We start from the raw sequence: 5,693 nt of genomic DNA, 5'->3' as shown, positions 1-5,693 counted from the left end.
AGTTCTATAATACAATATTATATATGTATAAAGATTAATATCATGGACTTCGGGAAATATATGTACATCAGACAAAGCCCTCTTAAGTATTTTTTTTATTTTTTATGGTCGATAATAGAATGGTACTTCCGCATGCACTAACTGTTTAAGATGTCGGGACACTAGTGGAGATGAATATGAGGTCAGCTCAGTTAGCCCATCATGACATATTCACCAGGAATTTATCACGATGATTTCCAGGAATCTACCTGTCATGATAATTTGCTAGCAATAGGGTTTTTTTTTTCTTTTATTTGTTTATTTCCACAGACAGCAGTCCGTGCCTTTGTTAATTTTATCTATCTCCATTAAAATTAACATTTTATGGTAACTCCGACAAGGGGGAGACCCTTGTCGGAGTTATGCAGTATAAAAGTGCAGTCTGAGTGAAGGCTGATCTTTTATGTAGAACCAGTTCATGGCATTCCGATGCAATCCCACAAGCCTTCCTGTCTACGGATTCCGCTTTGTCGCGCCCCACCATTATTGCATCTATACTTATAATCTTAGGAGGGGTGCTCCATTGTTTACTTGTTCTGGTCAGCTTTTCCAGAACCGCCACGAGGTTACAGAAAGCCTGGCCTTGTTTATTGTCAAAAATTATTATGGTTTTGTTTTGGGAGCAAGCCATTCGACATTCTATACTGTCTATGGTGACTGCTCCCACCTCTTCATATGTCCAGGAACCCCCTCTCTAAGAAGTAAACAATCAGCACAATTTATGGAAGAGCCATGGGAGAGACTAGGATTCAGGTTCAGCAACAGCGGGAACCCTAAAAGAATTACCCTGTCCCTGGGACTGGCTCAAAAATTATAAGGAGCAAAAACCAGAACTGCAATGAGGAAAAAGAACTAAGGCAATAGGGTTAATGGTCCACATTACTAACAATTACTGAAAAAACTATACTGTGCTTAATATAATATAGCTGATTACGACATCAGGATTGAACTAATAATTAAAAATAACCATTTTTTATTTATAATACATCAAAGGCATCTGTACACTGTTCACAGCATTGACCTAAAACATAGCTTACAAAGCGAACTGCTTGGCGGCTGAAATAGTTTAAACTATACTTCGCTAATCGCCTAAGCATAACACTTTTTACAAAGTGTATCGCGCTGTAATGCGAACTTAAATATTTTCGTTGTTTAAATGTTATAAATTTGGATAAATAAATGCATTTTGCTATTCGTGAAAAGAAATCTAGCTTATTGCCTCTCAGGGGTCACACTCTTGCCTAAGAAATCTTAGTTCAGCGTTGAGTACCTGTTGAATATCATACTAAGCAACAGGCTACTGGACCATGATATTTTCCAATAGCAGCTGATGAGCTTCAAGCTACCTGTTCTTATAAAAGAATTACAATTATATTACGAAACCTATGATTTTTATATTCTCCTATTGAAAGTTAGCGTGTGCTTGACAACGCACAACATTATGTTTTGTCTGTAGTATAAGGGAAAGAGGGTATAGGTAGAGTATAAGTAAAAAAATATATCTACTACCTACAATCTTGAACAACATTTATTACTATCTTTTATTACTTACTATCTTTAAATAAAGATATCTTAACCGTGAAATACATTGAAAGCGTACTGTAATTCATACTCAGAAATCATATTTCCTGGTACAATGTATTCTACTTCCCTCTTGTCAAAGTAAATTATTTGAATATCATGGACAGAAGTGATTGATATAGTACTTTATCTGCTCACAAACGAAAGCCGTAATTTAAATCGAACAAAAATCTGTCACTCCAACAAAAATAGACAACCGGCTCACTAACAAAGCGTGATAATCCAATAACAGAAAATTTCTATTCCCACGTCGCAAATGTCGATCTATCAATATGAAAAAAAGCAAAGCTCTAAAAAAGACATTTTTTTCCCTACCCGACCCACAAAGCTCACTGGACGTAGACAAATGACGTAGAATAATGAGAAAACGTTTATTTTGGGGGCAAATTAATGACGCTTCTACGAACCTCTCCTGTCCCAGCTACTTATCGGCGCGGTTAATTAAGCCGGGAATACGATGCAATGAAAGTTTCTTTTCAATTCAGCGTACTCATGGTAGTTCATTTTCAGTACAACACTAAAACTACTACAACGTCACTTATCTAATCTAAATATAAAAAAAGTTAAGGTACATAATATACTATTTATTTAAACGCAATTTATTAAAAGTTTATAGTAAAATACAGCCCGTGAATGTTTACAACACCAGAAGTACAACTTAATTTAAATTAAAGTAGTCGTTATGCAAAAACAACATTAACGTTATGCAAACTACTTGCCGACAGAAACAGGTGCGAGACAGCTAGTTTAAGCTATTCCCAGATGTTAGGTACAAGAAAAAATGCCATCGCAATATACGGTATATTTTTACAGCTCTTTAGTTTTACACTGTATTATTTTTATATCAGGATAATTATGAGTTATGTTCATTCTTTCATTTTTTCACGCATATCTTAGCTCCATACACTTCCTTAATTGCCGAGAAAACTGTGGAGAAAAATTTGTGATGCGAATAGACTCAAATAAAGCACTTTGTTTACTGGAGACAGGTGCACAAAAGTGCCATTACTTTATCCCCAAAATAAATCTACCTAATTTATACTAAGAAATAATAGATGTCTCAATATAGTCCATCGTAATAGGTGGATTATTTAGATAAATAAATTATAATATATAACAGGGTGGTTGTTCTGTGTGGGTATAAACGAATTTATTCAGCATTGAAAACGAATTTAGAATACCGTGCATGATCTACTAAAGCCAGGGACGTTTGTCTTTCAAGTACTTGATGTATTTTTTTTCAATTAAGCTATTTCAAAATTAGTTCTATTACATGGCCCTAATCCGATATCACTACTAAAAATGACCACTGATTCAGTTTTTTTTTATTAATTCTCATTAATAAATACTAATTGATTTTATTAAAAGTAGGACGAATATTTTAGATGAACTATTTGTCTACTTTTAAAAAGAATTAATTTATTACAGTGTATTATTACAAAGACAGTGAAAATCGATATTTTCAAGTTAGTGCTAAAAGTATTCTTGTTTTTTTATTACATTCTTCTTGTTGCAACACACGTAGTAAGTGCTCGAAATTCGACCATAATTACATTCTATTTGCGAAAACTATATACTTCTATAAGTGTGTGTGTGTGTAATGGTTTGTTTATTTATTCAATTCTAATATAGTTTGTAAATTATAACTATCTATAATTTATAAAATATTAAAAAATTCCATAAATATATTAGCATTAGAAATTTTATACTCCTCCATCCGCGCGATTTCCTCAAAAAGAGATACACATTTGTTGCTTCACGTATTAAAATAATGATACTGCAAAATGTAAATACAACATTACGTTTAAAATTAAAATCATTCATCCCTAATTAATTAACATCAAAATATAATAAAACAAAAGTAGTGTAAAATGTATCTACCAACTTCTTTGTCAATCTCATAGATCTCCTTATAACTTCACACTCATACAACTTTATTAAACATTAATTATAAAAACGCTTCAATTCAACGCTACTTATACTTAAAAGGAAGTTAAAAATGAATGAAAGAAAAAAATTAACACAAATTAAACGTAAAAATTTGCGAGTTAATTAATGGTCTTAATTATAATTATCAGTGTTTAATTAAGCCGAGAAATGAATGAAGAGGAGAATTTAATAGTTACTTTATTTTTTGTGTTAGAGCTGTTCGGGTTGTACCGAAACTATAAAGATTCTGATAGGTAAAAATGATGAATGATACTGATAGAAACTTGATTAAAACTGTATATTGAAACTTAAAATATAACTGATTAATGAATGTAATGAGTACGCGCGGCGTCCTTGATGACCGAATGCGAACTGATTTTAATGAAATGTGAAATGTAAAATAAAATGTTAATGTTGCGAAATAATGTACGATGCTAGCTCGTACATATTCCCAGGCGCGAAAGAAGATGTGAATGGGGATGCTGTGGTTGTGACCTTAATTACTACTTACAAGATGATGTACAATTGTTTCTTACAGATAGCATGCTAATGATTTTGTTAGTAAGTCGAATGATTTAACAAGATCACACGCGTTAGGGATGGCGTACACTGATCTTAGCACAGACGATGTGCTTCTGTTTTGCTCTAAGACACACGCACTTTCTCTGGTATTCACTGATATCACGGGCACTACACTTATTTTCTACACAGACACACACACTAACACTAACACTGATCGATGGCGGGGGAGCGCCCGCTTGCAGCGCCACCATCCAAGAACTGGAAATCCGGTCACTATCATAGCAACTGAAGCCATCCTAATTTAATTACTAAATTGAGGACGAAAATGTGGTGAAGTTGCTTTATTTTCCACGCACAATTTAGGACGTCCAAATGTCTTTTTGACAGTTTGATAGACTACACTGTCACATTCACTAACACTATCACTGTTTGCTGTTTCCATCGCACGGGGTTGGGGCGCGGGAGAGCTGGCCATGCCAACCGCCACAGTCGGCGATGCTGTGCTCGTCGAAGGGACCTTCCAATTGCGTAATCGACGCAATGTATAGATTACGCCGACTAACACCATCACGGCGATAATTATATAAATTAAAGTATAGTGATGTACGTCATGATAAGTTATGTGATCTGATAGTACGGGTTCGTTCTCTTTCATGAACTTAATTCTTTCTCCAATTTCTGTGAGTTGCTGACTTTCCGAATTCGATATGTCATTCCACTCGTGATGAGGAATAGATATGTTAATGATGTGGTTTATCGGTGCGACTGTGGGTGAGTATATATCTGGTGATATCTTTAATTTATTTGAATGCTGATAATGTGATGTAACAGTGAAATTATCGGTTTTGATGATGCATCCACTGTCTATAGTGCTCAATCCCGCATAAGTGAGCATATGTACGGTAACCTGATCTCCACACATTGCTCGTACTTGACACTGATTGCAACAAAAATAAATATAATTATTAAGTTCATTGCTTTCTTCCCACATATTTTCGCATTTGCTAGTGATCGTTTTGCAAGTGGAATTTTCTGATTCACAAAATTCTTGATTTGTATTAATTTGATATATAGGTTTTTTAATATAACATAAATGTGCATCTACAATAAGGCATGATTTTATATCGAATTCCGACATTGTGATATATGTATCTTTCTTCAAATTTATAGCTATGTATTTTGAGATGGGTATAATTCTGATCATTTTGTTTCCTGTAACTTTCGGTATTGAGAATAAACTGAAAATCTCGAATGAATCTCTGCTAATTAGCGGTAGTCTTATTTCAAATATGAGGTATGATTGTAACATTCTTGCTTTAACTTTAAGTAATTTATATATTTGAGTGAGGTCAGTATGTATGCTTTCTGTTGGTAATATGACGTCATTAGACAAATGACTCGCTATAATGCTTAGTTCTTTCTGTAATTGTTCTGGTTGTAGAATATGAGGGTTAAATCGGCCATGATAGAGATCTGTCACTGTATCTAAGATAGTACCTTGTAAGGTTTTCATATTGCTGAGTAAGTTGCTTGCAATGACTGATGCTAAGGTAAACTGATTTACTATGAAATTATCTTGTGTCTCACTTTTTATGGTACTAATTTCGCGTTCTAAACTTATA

The sequence above is a fragment of the Achroia grisella genome, unplaced genomic scaffold (genome assembly GCF_030625045.1).
Source record: "Achroia grisella isolate CSIRO2021 unplaced genomic scaffold, CSIRO_AGI_Agris_v1 utg1576, whole genome shotgun sequence".
Classification (NCBI taxonomy): Eukaryota; Metazoa; Arthropoda; class Insecta; order Lepidoptera; family Pyralidae; genus Achroia; species Achroia grisella.
This window is presented reverse-complemented; position numbering follows the sequence as displayed.